The sequence below is a fragment of the Podarcis tiliguerta genome (assembly GCF_965153285.1).
Source record: "Podarcis tiliguerta genome assembly, chromosome: 17".
Lineage (NCBI taxonomy): Eukaryota > Metazoa > Chordata > Lepidosauria > Squamata > Lacertidae > Podarcis > Podarcis tiliguerta.
In genome coordinates, this window is record NC_139550.1 from 19,579,536 (window position 1) to 19,606,780 (window position 27,245).

Here is a 27,245-nt window from a genome sequence, read left to right on the forward strand (position 1 = left end):
TAATAATAATAATAATAATAATAATAATAATAATAATAATAATAATTTATTTATTTATACCCCACCCATCTGGCTGAGTTTCCCCAGCCACACTGGGCGGCTCCCAATCGAGTGTTAAAAAAAATACAGCATTAAATATTAAAAACTTCCCTAAACAGGGCTGCCTTCAGATGTCTTTTAAAAAGAAGATAGCTGTTTATTTCCTTGACATCTGATGGGAGGACGTTCCACAGGGCGGGCACCACTACCGAGAAGGCCCTCTGTCTGGTTCCCTGTAACCTCACTTCTTGCAATGAGGGAACCGCCAGAAGGCCCTCGGCGCTGGATCTCAGTGTGCGGTTTGAATAAGTTTGAATTTATCACCCTGAGGTCCCAGGGTTGGTTACAACAATTAAAAATGCAGCATTAAAAGGTTTAAACAACTTACAACAACAAAAGGGTGAGTTCTTAAAAAAAAAAGTACGTCTCAAACGTCAGAGGCAGGGTAAGAAGGTGTGTCTTCAGTACAGTGGTACCTCTGGTTACGTACTTAATTCATTCCTGAGGTCCGTTCTTAACTTGAAACTGTTCTTAACCTGAAGCACCACTTTAGCTAATGGGGCTGCCCACTGCTGCTGCCCCGCCGCCACATGATATCCGTTCTCATACTGAAGCAAAGTTCTTAACCCGAGGTATTATTTCTGGGTTAGTAGAGTCTGTAACCTGAAGCGTATGTAACCTGAAGCGTATGTAACCCGAGATACCACTGTATTTGCCAAAAACTGCATTGTGAAGTTGCCACGCTCATCTCCGTGGGGAGGGAGGTCCACAACTTAGGAACTGCCATGGTGTCTTTTTTTCTGAGAGAGAAAGGAGGGGCAGGCAGTGGACAAACACATGAAGTGGAAGCAAAAAGTGAACAATATTCCAAAGTCATATATCAAGCCAAACACTCACCTATGATTATAAACTAAGATTCCTAAATATGCTCACTATTCAATGGACCGTTGATTCTCCACATGCTGTCAGGCACCCAGTATTGTTCCTTGGCAACCTCAGATGGAAACGCCTCAGAACCTTGAAGTAGTTGAATGACTTCCTCATTTTTTTCTGCAGAAAAACCACCTTTTCCTGAGGCAAATCACATACAATTTACTTTAAACCCCATTTTCCTGCCACAGTTGTCCTTTCACAGTAGCCGAGGCCACTTGTAGTAGCAGTAAACAAGAACCTCAAACAAATTTCAGCCGTTTTTCTAACGTTTGCAAGGACAGCGTGCTTGTCACATGAAATTGCTAGTGACAGTTGATGAGGAGGACATAATGTGGCGAGATGATTAAAAAGCACACCTGTGATCATATTATCAATAAAAATTAAAATGGGCTGTTTCAACTGGCTTTCTGTGCTGTCATGTAGCTCTCACAACTTCTGCGGTAATGAAGCATTTATGCAGTTAATCATGCTTTCAGGAATACTTGCCCTTCGTCCCTTATCGTAGTATATAGGCAGTTGTTAACACCAGCCAATTTGTTGCATGAATGCTAAAGCATTCCAGTTCTGCAGGTGTGGTAGGATGCACCATCTAAAATCTATAAAGAAACAAGGGCAGTACCTACCCTCAGTTTGCTTTTTGTTAAATGAATATAACCTGGTTAAAAGTTTCACATGCAAACATCTTCCAGCTGCATATAGCAAAATCAACAGCAAAAGGAAATCTTACGAAAACAAGTTTGCATCATCCGGACGACCCTGGAATTCATGTGGTACAGAAAAGATGAAAACTTTACCACGTTTGAAAGCTATTGTTGTAAAAAGCTTTTCTGATGATGAAATTTATTATCTGCACATCAACAGGTCCCGTTGTTCGGTCTCAGCTTCTGCCCACCTAGCAGTTTGAAAGCACGTCAAAGTGCAAGTAGATAAATAGGTACCACTCCAGTGGGAAGGTGAACGGCATTTCCGTGCGCTGCTCTGGTTCGCCAGAAGCAGCTTAGTCATGCTGGCCACATAACCCAGAAGCTGTCTGCGGACAAACGCCGGCTCCCTTGGCCTATAGAGCGAGATGAGCACCACAACCCCAGAGTCATCTGTGAATGGACCTAATGGTCAGGGGTACCTTTACCTTTAAGCAGTTAGCATTACTAGTTGGAAGTGCCGAAATTAGAGAAGGTGTCCTTATGTTTACTCATGGTGGGGATAAGATGGAGATAATAGCCTGGTTATGACAACATGCAGTGAGGATTTGTGAATGCTATACAACACTAACTTAAGTGTTAGATGCAGGTTTTTGTGAGTGGTTTTTTGTTTTGGGTTTTTTTTTTTTTGTACTGAACCCCACTGGAATCTTGTGCATATGCCAATAAAGGTTTGAGAATCTGAATCTGAGTGCCCTTAAGCAGTTAACATTCCTACTTGTAGAGTCGCTTTCGGCTCCCGCTCTCCGAGGGCGCTCGTGTCCCCGCGGCGGAGGCGGCATGGCGGCCCTGTGGAGAGGCTACCAGAGACTGATGGCCCGGCACCCGTGGAAGGTGCAGATCGGCACCGCCGGTAAGGCGGAGGCCGCGCCCGCCTTGCTTCCCCTCGCCAGCTCCGGATTCATCCCGGCGGGGCTGCGCCGGCTCTCCTTCGCCGGGGCTGGGAGGGCTCTGGGGCTTGGAGAGGGATGGCTCCGGGGCGGCCTCCTCCAGGGCAGGAATCTTATTTCCAGGAAAGGGGAAGCAGGTGTCTTGGGATGTCAAACGTCCTCTCCTCGTTGCATTTGTTCCCGCCTCAAAGTAGCTTGTGTAGGCGTTGTTGTTGTTGTTGTTTGGTCGTATAGTCATGTCCGCTTCTTCATAACCCCCTGGACCAGAGCACGCCAGGCCCTCCCGTCTTCCACTGCCTCCCGCAGTTTGGTCAAACAAATCCTTTCCCTCTTCTTCAATTTTTGTTCTGTAATTTATCCTAACACATTTTAACTTTGAATTTTCCACTTTATCCCTTTAACAATTAATATTCATATAATTCTTAATAACACTTCTGCTAAAACCATATAGCTTCATTCCAATATTCTTCTAACATTCATTAATTTTGCAATATTTCTGTAAATATATTTTAAATTTTTTCCAATCTTCCTCCATCGACTCTTCTCCCTGGTCTTGGATTCTGCCAGTCATTTCCGCCATTTCCATGTAGTCCATCAGTTTCATCTGCCATTCTTCCCGGGTGGGTAGCTCTTGTGTCTTCCAATACTTTGCAATGAGTATTCTTGCTGCTGTTGTGGCATACATAAAAAATGACTGCTGTCACCATCTGCAGTGATCATGGAGCCCAAGAAAGTAAAATCTCTCACTGCCTCCATTTCTTCCCCTTCTATTTGCCAGGAGGTGATGGGACCAGTGGCCATGATCTTTGTTTTTTTGATGTTGAGCTTCAGACCATATTTTGCGCTCTCCACTTTCACCCTCATTAAAAGGTTCTTTAATTCTTCCGCACTTTCTGCTAACAAGGTTGTGTCATCTGCATATCTGAGGTTGTTATTATTTCTTCCGGCAATCTTAATTCCGGTTAGGGATTCATCCAGCCCAGTCTCCATCTTCACCACAACCCTGTGAGGTAGGCTAGTCCCCCAGTGGCTGAGTGGGGGTCACAAGCCCACTGTTTGACCCATGGCTGGGCTGCCTCCTGGAGACTGGGTGGTGCAGGGGGCTCTGCTGAATTGTTGGGGAGCCACAGATGGCTCTGACTAGCCGCCGCCCTGCCTGAAGGACATTGGGCTGCCCAGCTCTTCCCAGGCGGGAGGAGCCCCCCCCAGTCAGGAGCTAGGGAAGTGGGCTCCTTCAGTCCCCCATCACAGGGGGCAGCCAGAGACCAAGCCCAGATGGGAGCATCCTTAGGTCTTGCCCTGAGGTGCCTCACGGTCGTCTTGTATCCTTCAAGTTCATCAACAAGCAAATGCCTTTTGCACACAGGCTCCAGGAAATAGGAATTCTGTTTCTCTTGAAATCAAACGGTGCCGACAGTGCCGACATTTGACCGCCTGATGAAAATGTTTTTGCTTTGCCAAGTGCTTTTCGATAATTCATTTGATTCCCTCTTGGTCATTGTTCTGCATTTTTATAGTTTTCAAAAATGATTTTAGTGTAGACTGCCATATTTTACGAGTTCATGGCTTATAAGTGCCCTTAAAAATAAAAAAGTGCTGTCCAAAAGCCCTCCCTTGCCGCAATGCAACCTGCAGGTCTTCATGCCTGCCCCACAGCAAAGGGGGTGGAATGTTGTATGTGACTGTAAGTGTGACAAGCCTGTCTAGCTGCAGCTGACACCATGCGCAGCCCTTTACCTGAGCTGTGAGTGGTGAAGGCCTCACCTGCAAACCAGGGAAGACCCGCCTGGCACCTTAGCAGGGCTGAGTCCCCTTGTGCAGCCAGGATAGCACCCTCTGCCTGGGCTGGGGCCAGACCCTCCCTGCAGCAGCTGCCGCTCTGCATTCTGTGCCCCAGACAAGTTCTGAAGCAGCATTCCTCCCCGCCCCGGACTCCCCACCTCCTGGCCACCAAGCTGGATGGCTTAAAAAGAGGATGATCCAATTCATGGGCGGTGGGTCTATGGAAGGATATTAGCCATGATGGCAGCAATGCTTCTGAATATCTGAATATTGCTGGGAACCGCAAGAAGGGAGAGTTGCTCTTGTGCTCAGATCCTGCTTGCAGGGTTCCCACTGACCTCTGTGAGAAGAGGATGCTGGGCTAGAGGGACCATCAGCCTGATCCAGTTGCTTCTTAATGGGTTCTTGTTGTTGTTGTTTAGTCGTGTCCGCCTCTTCGTGACCCCCTGGACCTGAGCACGCCAGGCCCTCCTGTCTTCCACTGCCTCCCTCATGCTGGTGGCTTCGAGAACACTGTCCCACCATCTCGTCCTCTGTCGTCCCCTTCTCCTTGTGCCCTCCATCTTTCCCAGCATCAGGGTCTTTTCCAGGGAGTCTTCTCTTCTCCTGAGGTGGCCAAAGTCTTGGAGCCTCAGCTTCAGGATCTGTCCTTCCAGGGAGCCCTCAGGGCTGATTTCCTTCAGAATGGAGAGGTTTGATCTTCTTGCAGTCCATGGGACTCTCAAGAGTCTCCTCCAGCACCAGAATTCAAAAGCATCCACTCTTCGGCCATCAGCCTTCTTTATGGTCCAGCTCTCACTTCCATACACCACTACTGGGAAAACTATAGCTTTAACATAGCTTTTAATTGGGTTCTTAAGTTCTAACATTTCTGATACAGGTTTCCAGGCATTGCAAGTGGGGACAGTTGCTGCTCTCTTGCTTCTGCCGTGTTTGGGGGCTTCCCATTGGGGCATCTGGCTGGCTGCTGCAGGGCCGGGGGGGGGGGACAGGATGCTGAACAAGGTGGACCCTTGGCCTAGATGAAGTCCCAGCAAAAGGAGAATGGATACGAAAACTTATGGAATATGCAGAAATGGCGAAACTTACTTGAAAAATAAGAAATCAAGATAGCAAACTTTTTATAAAAGAATGGAAATGGTTCAGGGAATATTTACAAACAAACTGTAAACAGATAGGAACATTGACAGGGTTATTGTAATAACCTGCAGTTTTATAAGAGTATATTTTTAAAGTAGATGAGTAAATGAGCAAATTAAGTTAATTTGTATATGCAAAAAATGTTAAAAATAAATTTAAGGAGCCACAGAAAGAGGGGGAAGGAAGTCAAGTTTTGAAATGTTAAAATGATTGTAAAATTATTGAAATGTATAAAAATGAAAGTCTGAAATATAAAATTAAAGGGTGGGCCTTGGCTTAGATCCAGCAGGGCTTCTCTTAGCTCCTCCCTCCTCCCCCTGCTTCACTTCTCCTGGGGGGGGGGGCATCCATCCTTCCACCAGGTCCCATGGAGCTGCCCGCCTGCTGTGTGTTGGGGGGGGGGAGTGGCCACTGAGTGGCGCTGGCAGCCTCCCAAGGCTCCTTGCGGGTGAAGTCATCGCCCAGGGAGTCGTCAATCTCTGTGGTGCTGCTGGCACAGAGCGACTCTCATCCCATTACACTTGGTCCGGCTGCCAGCTGCGTCATACAGGTGCCACCTCTCCCCTTCCCGCCAATCTGGGGGAGTGAATGAAGGAATGGAGCTGGGAGGGAGCCTTTGGCAACAGAAGCTGTGAGTTTGTCAATGAGCAAGTGGAGGAGCTGAGAACACACCACGGTGCTTCAGACACGGCATCCAAAGCGGGGGGGGGGGGGGGTTCCCTGTCTCTCGGGGGCTGAATATCCCACCCAAGGAAAGTCTGCACAGCCAAGGGCTGGGAGGGGGGAAGGCATTAGATAGCATAGCCCAACTCAGTTCTGTGTGCTGCTTCCTTTCAAACCTCCAGATTCACAGCGACTCTCCTTCTTCTTCCTCCCGCGCCTCTGCTGCAGATCTGGAACTCCCCCCGTTTTCTGGTGTTCTTCAGGGAGAGGGGATTCTGTGACCCTCCGTGGGGGGCGACTTCCAGTCATGGGGCTGGCGCATACTTTTGCAGGGCCCCAATTTCATTCTCAAGGCCGGAGTGGAATCTTGATGTTCATTCCGCTTTGCCATCTCGTTGGAGTTCCCTTTCCCAGCTCCTTTTCTTTTGCTTTCCTGCCAGGGGCTGTTAAACAGCTGGTGGGCAGAGCAGTCGCTGAGACAGGGGTCACATTTGGCATTTCTGGCAGATTCTTAGAATGGTAGAATTGGAAGGGACCCCCAAAGCCCATCCAGTCTAACCCTCTTCAGTGCAGGAATCACAGAGTCTGCGTAAAACCTCCCGGGAAGGGGAGCCCCACCCTCCTTGGGACCTGGAGGTCAGAGCATGCAGAGGAAACGGAGGCAGCTGTGCTGCTCTGGAGACCCTGGCTTGCAGGCTGTGGCTGAGCCCCCTCCCTCGCCTGGCCATGGCCCCCTTCCATCTCCCCTCTCTGGGGGAAGAGAGGCAGCTTCTCTTCTTCTGCGCACAGGGCTGTGTCTTCTCCCTTTGCCAGCTCCCTGGATCCACTCCAAGGAGGGAGGCTTGACGTCAACAGATAGCTGGCAGGGACTTTGGGGGAGGCAGTGGCTCAGAGGCTCTGCCCCCTTGGCCAGAGACCAGAAAAAGCCAGGCCTTGATGGGGGAAGAAGTGGCTTGGCAGAAATGGAGGCAGCCCTGTACCCCCTTTCCTCCTCCTTCCAACCCAGCAGTCTATAGTTTGCTTCTATTTTTGTTGTTGTTTAGTCATTTAGTGGTGTGTGCCTCTTCGTGACCCCCTGGACCAGAGCACGCCAGGCCCTCCTGTCTTCCACTGCCTCCTGCAGTTTGGTCAGACTCATGCTGGTAGCTTCGAGAACACTGTCCCACCCTCTCCCTCCACATGGAGGAGGGAGAAAGGTTGTTTTCTGCTGCTCCAGAGAAGTGGACACGGAGCAATGGATCCAAACTACAAGAAAGAAGATTCCACCTAAACATTAGGAAGAACTTCCTGACAGTAAGAGCTGTTCGACAGTGGAATTTGCTGCCAAGGAGTGTGGTGGAGTCTCCTTCTTTGGAGGTCTTTAAGCAGAGGCTTGACAACCATATGTCAGGAGTGCTCTGATGGTGTTTCCTGCTTGGCAGGGGGTTGGACTCGATGGCCCTTGTGGTCTCTTCCAACTCTATGATTCTATGATTCTATGATTCTAAGTCCCCAAATTAGAGAAACAAGCTTTGCAAACTTTTGTTGTGCATAGTGATGGCATTTGTGACACCTTTGTATATGTCAGAAGGTAGCATCTGCTTTTAAATCTGGGTGGGCAAATCTAGCAAACTTGGCTTCCTAAGCAGACTCACTTGATTTGATCCAGCTGGGTCATGAATCAGATCGGATCACATTTACTTCAGAATCTGCAGTGTAGCAGGATGATTCAAGGACTGCATCATTGACTCTTATTCCTGTAAATAATAATAATAATAATTCTGTTGGTACAACTTTTAAAAATTGGTAATCCAACAAACCACAGCCTGGAGAAGCTAGCATGTGAGGCTCTTTGCTGCCACATTTTAAAGGTAAAGGGACCCCTGACCATTGTGGCTGACTCTGGGGTTGCGGCGCTCATCTTGCTTTATTGGCCGAGGGAGCCGGTGTACAGCTTCCGAGTCATGTGGCCAGCATGACTAAGCTGCTTCTGGTGAACCAGAACATCACACGGAAATGACGTTTACCTTCCTGCTGGAGCGGTACCTATTTATCTACTTGCACTTTCACGTGCTTTCGAACTGCTAGGTTGGCAGGAGCAGGGACCAGGCAATGGGAGCTCACCCCGTCGCGGGGATTCGAACCACCGACCTTCTGATAGGCAAGTCCTAGGCTCTGTGGTTTAACCCACAGTGCCACCTGCGTCCCTTGCTGCCACATACTTGAATGCAAATACACCAAGCCTCGCTGGGAGCAATGCAACTAGATGATATTATGCCATTAGGGGGAATAGTACAGACTACTGCAAACAGTCGCACTTCAACTCATGATAGGCAGAGGGGAGCAGAGATAGTACAAATGTCTGAATAAGGTTCACATGTTTCCAAAAATAATGATATGTTCTTTGTCATTTGTGAAGGTTGCATGACTTCTGTTGTTGGACAAAAGTTTCCCAAGAATATTGTTAGAGCTTTCGGACTACTTAACTTTTCAGAGTTTATATGCTCCACTTAAGAGAGTTATGTGATTAAGCAGTCCGCAAAACCTTTCTAAATAACAAGTAAATGAAATCATTAAAATCTAAAGCACATGAAGGACTGGGAACACCAAATCCACTTTCAGCCATGAAGCTCACTGGGTGGTCTTGGGCCAGCCACAACTTCTCAGCTAGCCTAGCTCACAAAGATACTATGGTGATAAAATGGGGAAAGACACACACAGCACTTGGAGGAGATAAATAATAAAGGTAGTAAATAATAAAATACATTTATGGATGTTTTCAAATGTGTATGCTAAAGTGACTTTTTAAATTAAAATGACAATATAAAGCCTACACTTCTGTACATACAATTTTTCTTATATTTTCTGTACCAGTGGTGTCCAAACTGGGCCCTCCAGTTGTTTTTGGACTACAACTCCCATCATCCCTAGCTAACAGGACCAGTGGCCATGGATGATGGGAATTGTAGTCCCACAACAGCTGGAGGGCAAAGTTTGGCCACCACTGTTCTATACTATTAACATTAACATATATTTCTTTTTGTCTTCATGTGTGAGAAGGACCCAGCACTTTTTAAAAGAAAGTCTGTCCAGGCACTCAAAAAGCACTCCATTGTGAGCTTTTGAAACTTATAATTAAACTTCTTGGTGGAAGCCGGATAGGGCTTTGGTGTCTGAATTTTCAAATTTTAGACTGCAAAGCTGCAATTCCTGGTATCGTCAGTTAATTACACTGAAACTGCCAATATCACAATGCCATGATAGAAATTTGTGGTCTGACTGTATTTGAAATAATGTGTACAGTTCTGGTTGCCTCATCTCAAAAAGCATATTGTAGAGCTTGGGAAGGTTCAGAAAAGGGCAACCCAAATGATCAAAGTGATGGAGTAATTCCTCTATGAAGAAAGGGTGGCGTTAGGGACTTTTCAGTTTGGAGGGAAAGCGAGTAAGAGGAAACAGGATAGAACTTTATACCATTCTGCGTGGCATGGAGAAATGGATAAAGCAAAGTTTTGCTCCCTCTCTTATAAAACCAGTGGTAATCCAGTGAAGGTGAAGTTGGGAACTTGCTCCAATAGGAGGCAGTGATGGCCACCAAAGGATGACTTTAAAAAAAGGATTAGACAAATTCATGGAGGATAAGGCTATCCATGGCTACTAGCCGTGGTGGCTATGCTATGCATGCATGATCGGAGGCAGCAAGGCTACTGAATATCAGTTGCTAGAAACCCTTTCCCCATACCCTTGGCTGTTTCCAGGAAATAGCCATATTGACTATCAACTGCAGCATCCGCAGGTCCTACAAATTCTGACCCAGTCGAAAGACTGTAGTCATGCTTAAGGCCCATTGAAACCAATGTGACAAATCTGTCACGGCTCATTTGTTGCATGTATTTGCGGAACCGAGACATGACTCTGTTTCTCTAATCTGGGAACCATAGCATAGATTAGGTATGTTCAAGAATGCTACAACTCTGAACAAAGGGACCAACTAGATACGAAATTTGGCATTTGGGTAGCCCTGCCATGCAAGATAACTGCATGGCTGACACAATGTCTAATTTGGCCCTAAGAGCTATTCACTTACGAGGTTAGCTGTGTCTAATAAATCGATGTAGTCACATGGCTCCTCTGATTTGCCCAGTGATCCCCTATAATAATAATAATAATAATAATAATAATAATAATAATAAATAATAATAATAATAATAATAATAATAATAATAATAATAATAATAATAATAAAAAATTTTATTTATATCCCGCCCTCCCCAGCTGAAGCCGGGCTCAGGGCAGCTGACAACAATAAAACAGTACAAAAGTACAGCACAAACAACACTCTAAAATCATTCATTATAAAATTAATACTTTTCGCATTGCAGTAATGCTCAGAGAAAATTCTTGCAGATATTTTATTAGTGTTTGTGGAGTGCCTTTGGAAAGGTGCAATGCGAATAAAAAGTATTGCTATACTCTATATTCCTATCCTTTCTGGATTTCACGAAATCCCTTCATTATAGTGCCCTTTTACGATTTTCCCAGTTAACCTTTGTCTCTTCCCTTATATAAATATCAAACGGTGCTATGGGGAAATGTTACAGGAACTGAATTCTCAGTTATCTATGAACGGCAGGAGCGCCACACTAAAATACACTAAAATATTTTTAAACTTAGGTTCTTTCTTCTTTTTTTAAACTGCCAGGTGTCACTTCCTTCAAAGGCGCAAGTCTTGTGTTATGATGTAAATAAAAGGAATATGGAGAAATATTTAACAATATTGGAAATCATACAAGCTATATAAACATTCGCCTTAAACTTAAGTGAAACTACATAGTGATTTATTGAGGGCACAATTAGATGTGACACAGGGTCACAGGAGACCCATTATTAGGACTTCCTGTAGTTTCGTTTTGATGAATAGCACCCATGATTGAGGTGTTAACCCTTTCCCACCTTGACATTATTAGGACCTGTTGTTGTTTTAATGAATAGCATCCATGAAGGGGGCATTACCTCTTTTTCCACCTTGACATTGATCTTATTAACACGCAAACACCAGTACAGCTCCTTGTCAAGGGCACAAGGGACCTTAGGTATGCCTCTGGTTTGAGGGGGGGGGGGCAAGGCCCCCTCAGCGCATCAGCACTAGAAGGTTAGGGATGCTCATGCACAGGGGTGCCAACTTCAATAAAATATTGTGGTGGGCCAGGTAGGTCCCACCTCACATACTCTATCACGTGACACAGTGCACACACACCATTTGAATGGGAATGCCCATCAACTTTGTGGGGGCACGGCCTCCTCAAATATTCTATTGTGGGGACCGGTACCCCCACGGCCCCTAGAAATTGTCTCCTATGCTCATGTGAGATCTCTCAGGAACTTGGGCAGCCCATAAGATCTCACAAGAGCATTCCAGAACCATCACACTGAGAGGACCTTGCTTCTTCAGCAAGGCAGAGAACTTAAAAGCCAGGGCTCACTCAGCATACTGCTTCAAGAAGACTAGGGATGCCTGCATGGAGGCAGTTTGATGCTGTCTGAGGTTAGATTTGTTGGCGCTGGCTTCAGTTGTGTAAAGGTGGTGATTGGGTTATCTCTTAAAGTGCTAATTAAGGATTTTAAAGGTTTGTTTTTTAAAAAATTGAATTGGTTCTTTCAGTTTTATTTTTGTGCAGTGGAATCCTAATGGATGAGGGGCAGTTAACAAACTGAAAGAAGAGATAAATAACAAGCAACAGTATTCTTAATAGTTATACTTGGAAGCAATATATACTAATTTCAGGGCCATAATAAATTAACCTGTATTTTTCCAGGCAGTCTCAGCTGGGTTTTGTATATGGTAACAAAATGTGTTCATGGTGTTTTCCATGTAAATATCAATTTACTTATGGTTCATTTTCAATGGTGCTTGTTGAGTTTATAACAGTGGATAGTTTAGATACCATTTGCCCAGCTCATCTGTTCAAACATATAGCAGTTGCTCCATCATTAAAATACTGTAATTGACTTTTTTTGTTATGAAGTGCATTTTAAAAATATTAATCAGAGGGGTTAATTAATTGAACAGCACCTATAGACTTCCTGTCAGAATTGCTTTATAAATGCAATAAATTCTGTGGGCAACTTTCCTGAAATGTTGGTGGTGGGGTGGAATCCTATAGCAGATCACCTAAGGCATACAAGCTCTATCCAAAATCTTTACTTTAATCCTGCTTTAAACAGGGATCGATGTGGTGTCCACTTATGCAATTATTTTAAGTCCTTGCACCCCAATCAGCAAGCTAATAATTTGGATAGAAGGCTCTCTGAAATAACACGTGCAGTATGCACACTCTGTGGTATATTTATTTAAGGGATTTTTTAAGGGTAGCAGAAAGGCTCCCAGAGTTACTCACATGAGATCATTATAAAGAAGCCAACTCATGCTTACAAGTAGACACAATATCCCATGAACCCTGTGAAGAGATAACATGGGCTGGGAGACATGAGATTAATAACTGAGATTAATGAATCCTGCCCCCCACTGTCCATGTTGCACATCTGGCACTCATATTGATTGCATGACACTGGCACCGTTGTTAAGTTGACCAGAAATCTGGCATGGTCAGCAAAGTGGATCTCTGAAAGTTGTCCTCCAAACCTCCTTGGGGATTCCTTCCTTCCTTCCTTCCTTCCTTCCTTTTATATCCCACCCTTCCCCAGGCCATGTAGCATCTGCTTGAAAAACCAAAGCCCAAGAATATTTTAGTCATGAACAACTAGTTCTGCAGTTCTTTGGATGCAGGGCCATTGATTTGTTCCTTCTCATGCTGAAAAGGATAGGTTTCTATTCCTAAACTCTCTTCGCAATTAAGACTTATATCTTTTTTTTATCTGAACACAGTGTGTTTCTTCCCAAGAACTCTCCATTCATGTTCTCCTTTTTTTATGTTGCATCTGTGTTATTCTCCTGACGCTGCACTCTGATATAAAATTTGTGAAACATCTCAGGCAAGAGTGTCACAGTTTGTTTATTTTTACAGTTATCTTGTTGATCTTTTTGACAAAGTAGAGGTGTTAGACTTGCTAGAAAGCTTTTACCTGACACCTTGAAAACCACCTGCTGAAAAGAAACCCATGGCTTTCTTTCCTGCTCAGATGAATCTAAAGTAAACCTGAAGAAAGTACCAGGATTTATCTGACAGCAAAAAAGAAAAAGAAAAATGAAAGATAGATAACCACTGAAGTTGTTCATCCTTGAAAATAAATAAAAATGAGATGAACTCATATGAACATTGCTAACTTGACATTAGGTGAGCAGAAAATAATCTGTGATTCAGCATGTTATTATTATACAGACTCCTGTGCTTAATTATGAGAGGATTAATAACCTTGCCTGCTTCCTTCAGAGAAAAGATTTATTTTTGTTGATGTTTGGATTTTTTTGAGGGAAACATCCTGGAATTATCTTGCAAAACTATTATTCCGTGATACTGAAATCTGGGGAAAATTTATAAAACCTATCAAATCTGCTAAAAAATTGTGGGTAGAAGGTGTTCACTCACATCATATTCTTCTTTGTAGATGGATGAAAACTTAATTAAGTTCATGATGGAAAAATATGAAGTTCTTTATAATATGAGGGCATGAGACCTACAAGAAAATGTTGTGATGCACAATATAACTCCTTATACTAATTCAGACCATTTGTCTATCTGTCCCAGTATGAAATACAGTCGTACCTTGGTTCTTGAATATAATCCATTCTGGAAGTCTGTTCGACTTCTGAAATGTTCAAAAACCAAGGCGTGGCTTCCAATTGGCTGCAGGAGCTTCCTGCACTCAAGCGGAAGCTGTGTCAGCCGTTCGGCTTCCAAAAAACGTTTGAAAACCGGAATACTTACTTCTGGGTTTTTGGCGTTTGGGAGCCAAAACGTACAAGTACCAAGGCATTTGAGAACCAAGGTACAGTTGTACACTCATGAGCAGAAGCTTTAAAGCTTTCAGGCAGGATTCTTTTTCAGCCCTACTAGGAGAGCCCAGAGATTTAAACCATGATGCTTTGTGTGCAAAGCATGAATCTACAACAGAGCTATAGCTCATCTTTCAAAAGGGAGAGATATTCCCTATATAACACATGCATCATATCCTCATACCATTGGCATTATAGTACTATGAGCTGACCCAAAGTGCACATTCAAGGACTTGTAAATAAAGGAGGAGGGGCCAACTTTCCGATATTGACATTTCATCATTTTTATGAAAGGAGATTTTTTGAAAACACACACACACACCACAACAATGAAACATTCATTTTTATAAGGAACTCTGTTTTTTAACTTTAATTTTCAGCTATATTAGCATAAAATATTACACAAAATGAATATTCATGTCCAGATGCATGACAGATGAATGCAGTCATTTTATCCTCTAGGTTGTTCTGTTGAAGTCTATACGGTTTGACATATTGACTTTACTGATTTGGATTTTTTTTGTGAGCTGAACAGTTGTCATGAAATAAGAAACCATGGGTATAAACAAAGATACTGCTGCCTCATGCAATATTTAGTCATAATGTTGACTAAAAGAAGCTTTCACCCTAACCCTGAGACACATGGGGGCTGTTTTTGTCAGTATCAAAACAGAAATTATTCCAGCAATTCTTTTCTGATATTCAAAATCAGTGATGAGCTGAAAAGAGGGGAAATGTTAAATCCCCGCCAAATATGCCACCACATTTGGGCAATTTTTTTGCCCTAGGGTATGAGACTGCTAAAATAAAAGTGGGCGTTGGGGAGGAGGGGATAGGAAACATGTATCCATTGCTGAGGCTGTAACACTAATATTTCATTGATCCCATCAAGCTGTGCAACTAGTTAGGGAAGATGTAGATGGCAGTGAACATTTGGGTGAACATATGAATCAACTGAAAGTAACTGCAGGTGGATAGGTAAAGGTAAGGACCCCTGGACGGTTAAGTCCAGTCAAGGGCGACTACGGGGTTGCAGCGCTCATCTCACTTTCAGGCTGAGGGAGACTGCATTCGTCCACAGACAGCTTTCCAGGTCATGTGGCCAGCATGACTAAACGACTTCTGGCACAGTGGAACAGTGTGACGGAAGCCAGAGCGCACAGAAACATAGTTTAACTTCCCATCACAGTAATACCTATTTATCTACTCATGCTGGCGTGCTTTCAAACTGCTAGGCTGGCAGGAGCTGGGACAGAGCAACAGGAGCTCACTCGGTCGCAGGGTTGCGAACTGCCAACCTTCTGATCGGCAAGCCCAAGAGGCTCAGTGGTTTAGACCACAGTGCCACCCACATCCCTTGCAGTGGATAACACTCATAAAGGGATGCATGCATGTATTAAGACGTTGTTCACGGACATTAAAAGGAATGTGTGCCTGGATATGCATTGCCATCTAAATTCTTTTTCAACTGCTTATGCATAACCCTGCAAAAGTGAACCAAGGTCAGGGCAGAAGTCTTTTTCTGTGCAACGTTAGTGAGCAATGAAATACTTGCACGATGCAACAAGACCAGGAAGTTCGAAGGGTTGCCTGGGCAACAAGGATGCATTCCATCCTACCAATTGTAAGGGCAGCGAGGAATTTCCATTCGCTCTCATGGATATCATTGAAATCTGGCTACGTGGGGTTGCTGTGATACCATTATGTTGACTACATGCTATTGTATTGGGCAGAATCGCACAGTGAAGAAATCCTCTCAAGTAGAAAAAAGGTACTAAAGCAACAGGGATAAAGAGTGGTTGTGAACAAGTGCAATAAAAATATGCATGCACGCGCGCGCACACACACACACACACGGGGAAAAGCTGGGGTTTTGCTTGTGCCCCTGCCCCTGAAATGACAGTCTTCACAATGAAAACTGAACCTCGTGGATTTTTAGTTCAGTACAAGTGAAAAGCTTTTGCCAATGCAGAGTGAAAGCAATTGATCTTATGGGCTGGGATCACCTATTTCAGTTGGTTTTGTTTGATCACCGTGATGTGATCATGTTGGCAAATCTGTTTTGCCATTCCATTCACTGTGTGACCCTCAACTGGTTGGAATCGCCCATCAAAGCAAACAAATATTCAAACTTTTACATTTTATGGCCTAATTCTCATTTTGACATTGTAAAGACATCACTATTTGAACATCACCTTGTTTTCCTCTATAGTGGTCTCCTCCCTCCCGCTTCCCTGCTTCCGATACTCTTCTAATTTGTGCTCCTTAAAAACTATAATGTCCTTTGTTTGGTAAATCTTAAGTCTTACCACAAAAGATGCAAAATTAGTTCTATTGTTGTTCCTTTTTTGTTTTTGTTTTTGTTTTTTGCTTTTTCTGTTGTAAATATGCCTTAGGTTCCAGTAGGCAATTCTCCCAATCTTGCTTTCTATTACTTTTGCCCACTTAAGTAAATGCTCAAGATTGGGGAATGCGACAACTGAGACTCACTATTATTTATAGACAGAAATGTACATATTTGCATCTTTGTTAAGAATTCTCTAGTGATGCTTATAATTGCTGGCCTGATTATGAATTGAGTCATGAGAGTCCACCCATCACTTCTTGCTATTTTGTCTAGAACCCACTCCTGGGCAAAACCAGGAGCATAGATGATGTAAGACCATTAGTATCTTGCTTTGTTTCTGGATTCAACTTATTTCAAGGTATCTGAACACATGAATGATGAATTAAATGCTCATTGATGTTTATGTGAAATTCTGGTGCTCCTAGAAAGGGGCTTAGGCATAGACAATACTTAATTGCTCCAATTTGTAAACTTTTAATACCAAAGTTATTTATATACATTATTTGACCTAGCTTTGTTTTCTTGCAGGGAAAGATATTGTTGAAGCATCTCTGATTAAGAATGTTCATCAATTGAGGCATGGTTTATTTATCATTCTAAAATGAAATGAAATAATTATTCTACGCTTTGGTTATAGGGTTATCTTTCCTGTTAATGTATATTTTATTGATTCCGTGAAAAGCATAAGCAAAGACTCAGCAGCTTCAGACATTACTGAAAAAGCACTGCAAGCAGGATGTGCAGTAATTTTTGCATTGAGATGCTTCTTCTAACATTCAAAGCAGAGCTTGTTTAGATTTTATCTGCCTCTGCAGTTTGCAGATTTTCCCTGCATGAAGCATCACTAAGAAGCACTGTGAGCCAAACATGAAAATTATTTAAATTTTCAGCAGGTGTGAATCAAGATAATGTCTGAAGTCATCCAGTATTATTTTCTATTGTACGTCACAGGAATATCTCTTCAACGAAACGAAACCAAAATCGCAGTTCTTTGCATTTGATAATTGGGGGAAATTATAAAAAAATAAGTGCTGAATGAAATGGCCCCCAAAATTTGCCATCCAGTTAGTAAGTGGCGAACTTTGGAGGGTTAATTCTGTTGTTTTTAAAGGAGGGACAACTGTCTGAAGTAATTTTTGAAAGGAAGCATGCACCTGCTGTGAGCTACACAAAATCATACAGGAGAGATATGGTGGTTGCAAGCTGGAAGCACTGACAGAGGAATAGGGGTTCAGAGGGAGCAGACTGCCCCCAGCACCACTATTCCTGTCGGGTGCCATTGCGGTGGCCCCCCAGACACACACCACGCACCCCCCTGCACGCTGGGCACCACACCCCCACAGGTGTGCCCCCAGAATGTGCACCACATCCCTGTGGGTGGTGTGCCACACCCCCGGGATGCACACCACGCCTCCCTGGGGGCGCCAGCCATGCCCCGCCTGCTCTCCGCCCCCGGTAGTGGAGCATGTAGCTTTGCCACTGGCTGGACGCGGTCCACGTGAGAAAGATTCATTTCCCCCCTCTCTAGTTGGCACCTATATGTCTCAAGAGACAATGGAGGAGTAAGCCATCAGGAGTAAAATCAAACCATTGGGAAGTTACAGCACCTGCTGTGGCTGTAGAGACTGATATGAGAGAGACATGTTTCGTTGCAGCTGGGGGCAGCTGGAGGCATCCGGTTTTGCGGTTACAGATGAACCGTTTAGCCTGGAGAAGAGGAGGTTAAGGGGTGATATGATAGCCATGTTCAAATATATAAAAGGATGTCACAGAGAGGAGGGAGAAAGGTTGTTTTCTGCTGCTCCAGAGAAGCGGACATGGAGCAATGGATCCAAACTACAAGAAAGAAGATTCCACCTAAACATTAGGAAGAACTTCCTGACAGTAAGAGCCGTTCGACAGTGGAATTTGCTGCCAAGGAGTGTGGTGGAGTCTCCTTCTTTGGAGGTCTTTAAGCAGAGGCTTGACAACCATATGTCAGGAGTGCTCTGATGGTGTTTCCTGCTTGGCAGGGGGTTGGACTCGATGGCCCTTGTGGTCTCTTCCAACTCTATGATTCTATGCACAGATGCGCTCCTGTCAGCCATCATTTCTCCCCTGGTCACTGCTATGGATATACAACTTGACTGTCTTGTCTCCAGGCACTGCAGTCATTTGCAAGGGATTCCCACACAGCAGGGTTAACATTGCCAGCCTTCACATCATGTTTAAAGCTTAGGCTTCTTACTGCCATGCAAAGCCCCTCACCCCACTGAAACAGTTCAAATAATTTTGGGCCCCAATACAAAAAGTAGCAAAATGAGGTCCCCTCTATCAGGATATGTTTGGTTTGAGCAATATTTGGCCCAGTCCTATCTGTACTATAAGGCCTATCAGCCCTGTCCAATATGGCCAGTGGTCTTTGGGTACCTAATTCCTGCTGTAGAAGAGCTAGGGAAAAACATTTGTACATAAGAAAGCATTATGCACTTTCTAAAGAAAGTACTTTCTATAGAAACACACAATTCTATATTTAACTTAACCAGAGATTATATTATGCAAAGCTTTTCTATGAATGTTTAAGTACAGAAATATCTTTAGTCTTGCTATGCTAAAACATTGCAACCTTGCAGAAGTTAATGAAGGTTCCTCCTCTAAGAGAAAGGCTTTTCTAGAGTTTAAAAACCCCCCACCAGTATTGGAAATATTTATTGCTTGGAGATGCTGCCTATTAAGCCAGCTACTGGTTTGCTGGTTTATTCATGGCATTTATATCCCACCTTTTTCTCCAAGGAGCTCAAGGTGTCATACATGACTCTTCCCCGTCTGGTAATTTAAGCTCAGCAGCATTGATTGGTCCAAGATTGCCCAGTGAATTTCATGACCAAGTGGGGATTTGAACTCTGGTCTCCCAGGTCCTAGCCTGAAACTCTAACCACTATGTAGCATTGATTCCTTCCTTGTCTCAAACATTACACCAGTTAACTGTTTTGGAGGGGGCAGTTGCGAGAGATGGCAACAATAGCACAGGCTAGCAGTGCATAACCTCTGTGCTGGGCCTGGGGCTAACCCGTGAAACGCGGTCCAGGACTGGTCCAGAATCCGAAGGTTCTGCTGGGAGTCAGTCTGACGGGGCCAAGGCAGGACACGAGGCAGGAAACCAGGCAAGGACAGGTATAGGATCTTAGGCAGGATTGAGCTTACAGCAATGTTGCTCCCACAACCTGGGGCGGGGTCCAACAGCCTGTTGGGGTAGCGGCCGGTCCTGATCCCCCCATGAATCACCTCCCTGTTTCACCCAAAGGCGAGCAGTCCTCCTGCGAGTACTCAGGTCTCTCCTTCTCTCAGACCTTAGTCTCTGCTGCTCGGGAGACGTTGGTGGGTTACTAGACCCAGGGGCTGCCTCAGCCTCCCCTGACCCAACCGCTAGTGGAGCAGCTGTAAGTAATGGCCCAGCTGAAAGCAACGAGATAATCCCCACATCTGGAGCCAGGGCAGGCTCAGGCCCCTGACTCGGCCCAGCTGGTGTTGGTTGCAGGGGAACCTGTGCAGACTAGGACTCTTCAGGATCAGGCCCCAGACTTGGTTCAGATGATGCTTGAGGCAAAGGATGTGGTGCAGACTGAGTCTCCTCTGGTTCCGAGCCCAAGTCCCAGGCCATCACACCCTCCAAAATTTCTCTGATGGCATTCCCATTTCTGGATACTCTAAATCAGGGACATCCCTGGGAAATAGGGACACTTGGCTGGTCTATCAGTGGAGGCATTCTTCCTTCACATCTCCTCCTTTACCTCATAAGTATATACTTTAATAATTTTTGATTTAATAATTTTGTAGAGACTTTTTGGGAGAGGAGGCAGTCAGCTTTTAAATCTAGCTGTTCTTTGTTTTGTTTAAAAGGCATAAGTCTAAAAATTAAATAATCACAGAAGATAGATCAGAATATTCTTCAATATACTTCAGTTCAATCTAAACGCCTGTTAAAGCTGTCAGATTCGGTTAAAATGATTTCAGGCACTGCAGCCATTAGAAGAATTTCTTAATGACATTTCATTTACAACATTTTATCTGCATTGTTACATACGCAGCAAGAAATTGGTTTTAAACGGGGACCTCTGCTCCCTTTTAACCCCCAAATTTAACAAAAGCCTCTGTGGACTTTGTATAAGTCCCCTTTTACACACTTCTAAGAATGCTTTGAATGTGTATGTTAGTGAAAATACTGCACAAGCATGCATTATAGAGAAAATAGTTTTCAAAAATGCCTATGCAAGGTGTTAAGTTTCCTTTCTCTTCAATAAAAGTCTGCCCAACTGTCAGCCAGCCCAGGTTCCTTCAGAACCTAGCCCAAATCTACCCCAAATGAGACCCAGCCTCTCACAGCAGGAACTTAACTTTCAGATAATATTGCATGTCCACCTCATTTAATTAATTATTCTACAGTCCCTGTTTACTTTCTCTCTTATTGCGTTCCACACTCCAGCTGTGGAGTTCCTCCACACACAGCCTCTGCTTGGCTTCTTTCTCACAGAGCCCATAATACTTACCTCTTTTGTTGAGCTTTCATCCCCCATGGTGAGAAAGGCTTCTGGATTCTAGCCTTCCAAATTATATGGCTGCTGTCCCTCCACCAGCACCAGCACAGCACCTGCTGTTTGCCTGAACCTTTATCTACTGATCATCATCTTCTTTGGTGATCGCTTGTAGACAAGTAAGATTGTCTTCCATAAACACAGTTTTCACAGTGAGTCCCTCAGTGACTGTGGAGGCCAGTTCTGGATCCACACGTCCTTCCACAGTGGGGACATAGGTTTCCGGGTAGGAGATGATCACGGTGAGGGTTTGCCAAACATGCCTTCCTCTAAGTGTGTTTCTCCCTTTCGTCCTGAGTTCGCGTGTCTTCAGAGCCCTTGACACCTTTGGTAAAGGCTGTTCTCCAATCAGAGCGCTCGCAGGCCAGTGATTCCCAATTGTTGGTGTTTATACTTCATTTTTTATATTTGCCTTGAGAGTCTTTAAACCTCTTTTGTTGACGCTTTCCATTTTCAAGTTCAGAATAGAGTAGATGCTTTGGAAGACGATAATCAGGCATCTGAACAACATGCATTGGGCATCCTTATCTACTGATAAGGGAAGGACCAAAACTCCTTTCCCTGACCCTTCACTACACCATCCAGTTTCTGGCCCGTCTATGCTTAAACCTCACCAGATTGAGGCCAGAGAGCTCTAAAACTTTGAGTTACCTGTTGGCAGCTCCTCTTACAAGACACAATTTTATACAAAAATGCATAAGCACACTGAAATGTATGTGAGTTTTCATGTTGTCCTTTTTTTATAATAATAATAATAAAAAGCTAACTGGTGTGGAAATGGAGTGAACTGAATTTAAGACTGGAAAATTTTTTAAAAAATGAGAAACTAAAATTGACAAGATTCATCTATTCCCAGTAGACATACAGTCAGATTAAAAAACAAAAACAACTGTTGACAAAGTTCTTGACTAATGTTCTGTAATTAAGGGACCATAATTTACCACTTAAAAAGAGAATACAGAGTTTAGAAATTAACGTATGGTATTCACACTTGTAAACTGGCATTCTCCATGAGCATATTTTGAGACAAGTGCTATTTTTATCTTTTTTTCATAAATGAGGAAACAGGTGAATAGTGAGTTTGCAGATGACGGTAAAGTATTTATGAAATATGCTGTCTTATATTAAACCCCTTTCTCAGTACTGCCTGACATAGACTTTGCTTTTCCTAAAAACACACACACTCCTGCAGCATACTGCTTTCAAATTTTACTCACATGTGCTATATCACTGAGGCCTACATAGAATTAATGGGCATTTGTATCACAATGAAGCTTTAATTTTATAGTTAGTAAGAAATAGGATTAGGCAACATAAAGACGTAGAGAATGAGACTTGATCCAAAACACCCAACTAAAGTGGTACCTTGGTTCCCAAAAGGCTTGGCCCCGAACAAATCGGCTCCCGAACGCCACAAACTCGAAAGTGAGTGTTGCGAATGTTTTTTGGAAGCTGAACGTCCGATGCATCTTATGCGGCTTCCAATTGAGCGCAGGAAGCTCCTGCAGCCAATTGGAAGCCGCGACTTGGTTTTTGAACTGTTTCGGGAGTCAAATGGACCCCCAGAACTGATTAAGTTCAAGAACCAAGCTACCACTGTACTGCAAGCTTAAGTAATTCTGAAGACATATCCTCCAACATTTCTCTGATGAAAATAGGCATGTCCCATTACATAATGATAATTTTTCTGTTTATACCCCATAAATCTTACAGGGTTGCCCCAGCCACTCTTGGCAGCTTCCAACATATATAAAAACATGATAAAACATTAAACATTAAAAAGGTTCTCTATACAGGATTGCCTTCAGATTGCTTGGGGGTCAGATAACTCCATACCCTCCAACAATTCTCCAGTGAAAATCTGGACATCCTACCATACCTTCCAACATCTCTCCAAAGAAAATAGGGGCATCCTAAGGAAGAATGGGACACTCCTGGATAAAATCAGAAACTGGGACGGCTTCTCTAAATCAGGGACATCCCTGGAAAATAGGAACTGTGATGATTTTGTACTAATATGTCAAGAATTCCAAGAAGGTAGCAGGCTCGACTGTTAATAAATTGGAAATAGCCAGTGGCCCTACTCTAGCTTCTTGCCCCAAGTTGCCCCGATTGTAACAAACTCATGTTGGCACCTCACCCAACACTTTGGAACTTGAAAACCAGCTCAATTGGAATCATAATATTCTATGGTCCTTAGGACTGGGCTACAATTAGATTTTTTTTAAAAAAATGTCAAGTCCATAAGAGCTTGCTAGAATTATTAGCTTTCTTATTTCCATCAGCACTAACTTAATAAGTAAAGGTAAAGGACCCTGGAAGGTTAAATCCAGTCAAAGGTGACTGTGGGGTTGCAGCGCTCATCTGGCTTTCAGGGTGAGGGAGCCGGCGTTTGTCCACAGACAGCTTTCTGAGTCATGTGGGCAGCAGGACTAAACCGCTACTGGCGCCCGGAGGACTGTGCAGAGTGCCAGAGCGCATGGAAACGCCATTTACCTTTCCGCCACAGTGGTACCTATTTATCTACTTGCACTGGTGTGCTTTCAAACTGCTAGGTTGGCAGCAGCAATGGGAGCTTGCTCTTTTGCTGGGATTTGAACCACCAACCTTCCAATCAGCAAGCCCAAGAGGCTCAGTGGTTTAGACCACAGCGCCACCCACGTCCCTCACTTCCTTTTATTAACTTAATATATTTATCTCACACATGCACTATGTTAACCAGGCGGGAATAAGACCTGGCATGCCCATGCACAGTGTAGAGAGGCTCCTGGAGATTTGTGGCATTTTTCTAATATTTGTCTGTTTATGTAGAAATATACACATTGAAAATGAGAGAGCAAATAATCACCCTGGCACACATTGTTCATCTTTAAAGTAGCAGCAGTTCCCTCCAAAACAAACACCATATGCTCAGAACCTCCAGCCAGCTGCAAAGCCTTAAGACTTCTGTCTCCATTTCTGGCTACACTCTACTTCTGACACCAGAGTTCTTCACTCACCGTTTAATATGATAATGCAATTTTCCATTAAAATAAAATAAAATAAAAATCCTTCCCCACCACATTAAGAATTGGATCACACATAGTTCAGGCACATAGGTTTTCTACACAGGAGCCCAAACCTCAAGCTCATGCAACATCTCCCACCATATAAATGAATGTTAATTTCTTCCAGGACATTTGTGCAACAATGCAAACACTATGGCCTGTGCATATGGGCCCCAGTCATTATTACAGGTTATATCCAGGAAGATGGGTAGTTTATATATTCAAGACTCTTCTCCCCTATGTCTTGCCATGTAGATAACCTAGCATTCTGGGCTCTGTGTGAACCTCCCCTTCGGAAAAGTTAAGACATTTAGGTGTGTGATGTGTCTTATCAGCATTTTCTTTTTTCTTTTTAATAAAAAATGACAGTTTACTGAAGTGGAGTAGTACCTTCTGAATCAAAGGAGTGCTATTGATTATCTATGAAAATTTTCTCAGTTTTCCAGAGGCTATGGATTTCAAAAGCTTGATGAGATTCTGTTCCCTTTGGTTAGAGACATGCTGAATTCGACAGAATCCTGTTTGAGCATTCTGTGAGTTATTTCGATGTCCCCATGCACAGTGGCAAAATGCACCCTGAATGGTTAATTTATATGAAAAGATTAGTATGTTAATTTATACTATTTTGGAATAATTTATACGGTGTATGTGTTGGTTTTAATTGGGCAAAAATTAAGTTTGTTTGATTGCCTTATAGCAGCTAAGAACTATTCATGTTGAAAAATCCTCCCCTTATACAGCATTTTACTCAACTAATGTGACCACTAGAGTGTTGATTAGCAGTACAGGGAAAATCACTCATAATTTTGCTTTGCCCAAAGTTTAATTGGGGGTTTTCTTTAGAAGCATAATAAATCAGTATTTTTGGTAGCAAAGTGATCCTGTTGCAATGACTGGTGCAAAAAAAAATACCTCAGAATTTAGTGGATGCCAAGCTTTGGTTAGAAACAAAAATAAAACCCATTTACAACACCATCCTATGTTTGTCTGCTCAGAAGTAAGTCCCATTAACTTTGATGGCGCTTACTCTCATGTAAGTATGCATAGGATTGCACCATTAATTAAAATGCATTTAACTGAGTTGGAAATTATGTTGCAGATTTGGGAATCTCTGCAGCTATTATCTGATAACTAAAAGTGTCATTAAGGTGATCGCTAAATTAACAAAGGGAGGCACATGGCTAATCTACACTTCTCTAGTGCCTGGAAAGCAAGGATCTGAGGAATCTCCCTCTTGTCCCATACTTTCTAGGTGAGGATCTGAGTGGTTTTGCCTTTGCTTCTCAGAAAAACTGCTCTTTAGTGCTAAATCAGAACAAATGGCAATCCACAGACAACCTGATTGCCAATCATTCCATCTCAGCACTAAATATTATGTTTCTCCAGGGGCAGCAATGAGGCAAATGGAGGTATGGGTGCCCCCTCAGATCTATATCCCCGTTGTAACTCACAGTGTCAGAGAGTGGGTTTGATGGTGACAACACTTCAGGTGTGGGTTTAATAACAATAGAAAATGACAAGCACCATTGTAATACAGGGATACATTGGGTTACAGACGCTTCAGGTTACAGACGCGTCAGTTTACAGACTCCGCTAATCCAGAAATAGTACCTCTGGTTAAGAACTTTGCTTCGGGATGAGAACAGAAATTGTGCTCCAGCAGCGCGGCGGCAGCAGGAGGCCCCATTAGCTAAAGTGGTGCTTCAGGTTAAGAACAGTTTCAGGTTAAGAACGGACCTCCGGAACGAATTAAATTCTTAATCTGAGGTACCACTGTATCCCGCTAGTCACACACCGGAACTGTTCTGTTGCGGAACTGGCTTTGGAGTTTACAGTGGTGCCTCGCAAGACGAAAAGAATCCATTCTGCGAGTCTCTTCGTCTAGCGGTTTTTTCGTCTTGCGAAGCAACCCTATTAGCGGTTTAGCGGATTAGCGCTATTAGCGGTTTAGCGGCTATTAGCGGCTACTAAAGGCTTAAGGGATTAGCGGATTAGCTGCTAAAAGGCTATTAGCAGCTTAGCGCCTTAGAAAAAGGGGGTGGGGAGCGAAAAAAAATCTCAAGAATCGCAAGACATTTTCGTCTTGCGAAGCAAGCCCATAGGGAAATTCGTCCTGCGAAGTGCATTGAAAAACGGAAAACCTTTTCGTCTAGCGGGTTTTCCGTCTAGCGAGGCATTCGTCTTGCGGGGCACCACTGTATTTTTTTTTAGCTCTGTTGAAGACAAATGTTTATAATGACAACTGCTGAGGTTTCTCTACCTGCCCCCCCCCCCACTAAATTGCCTTCTGTTACTCTACAACCAGGTAAGTAAAAAAATGGAAACTATGAAGTAAAGATGCTGTCTCTGAATGTATAGTGTCAGATCTTGCATTTCATTTTGCTCTTGCTTGCAGATGGTATCTAACAAATGGCAACAGAAATACAGATAATGCCACGTCCATAAAAACTGAGAAATAATTCTGTCAACATTTCATTGTGATATCGTCTGAGTAGAACACATTTAATAAAGATCATTAGCTGATCATATCAAGGTGAAATGACAGCTTTCTGAAAATTTAAACATTCAAATTAATTTCTTTTCAGTTTAGATAATTAAGACTGCAATCCTTTGTATCAGGAGTGGGGAACAGGATCCATTTGCATGCTTACCTGGGAGCAAAAGCCACTAGACCCATTAGTAGTACTTACTTCTGAGTAGATGGGAATAGGATTTCATGGTGAGGCCACATACTTACCTTAGATTAAGCCAGGCATAGGCAAACTCGCCCCCCCTCAGATGTTTTGGGACTATAATTGCCATCATCCCTGACCACTGGTCCTGTTAACTAGGAATGATGGGAGTTGTAGTCCCAAAACATCTGGAGGGCAGAGTTTGCCTATGCCTGAATTAAGCTTTACCAAATTCAGTGATATTTCCTTTTGAGTAGGCATCCACTGCCATACTGTGTATCTTTACTTGGGAGTAAACCCTACTGAACACAGTGGGACTGTGCACATTCATTTCAGTTCCTCTTAGTTTCTCATTTTTCCAGTTCAAACTTCAGTTCTTCACATTCCCACATCAGGTTTCTTTGCACATTTTTTGCAAAGCACTTTTGCCTAAGATTTTGTATGTTATTTTCATTAGTATATGCATTTTATGCATACTTTACAGTACTTGAAAATTGCATTGAGATCATATATATATATATATATAT

General features: G+C 43.4%; 1 protein-coding gene and 1 long non-coding RNA gene across 2 annotated transcripts in view; one reads left to right on the forward strand and one right to left on the reverse strand.

The window, feature by feature from the left end:
* PTPRD (protein tyrosine phosphatase receptor type D) overlaps positions 1–27,245 on the forward strand; it is a 1,386,996-nt gene that overhangs the window by 734,201 nt on the left and 625,550 nt on the right. The window lies entirely within an intron of this gene.
* On the reverse strand, positions 1,595–7,829 carry LOC310668085. Its single transcript, XR_014506615.1, has 2 exons — positions 7,783–7,829; positions 1,595–1,728 (listed from the first exon to the last, which is right to left on the reverse strand). It is a non-coding gene; the product is annotated as an uncharacterized lncRNA (long non-coding RNA).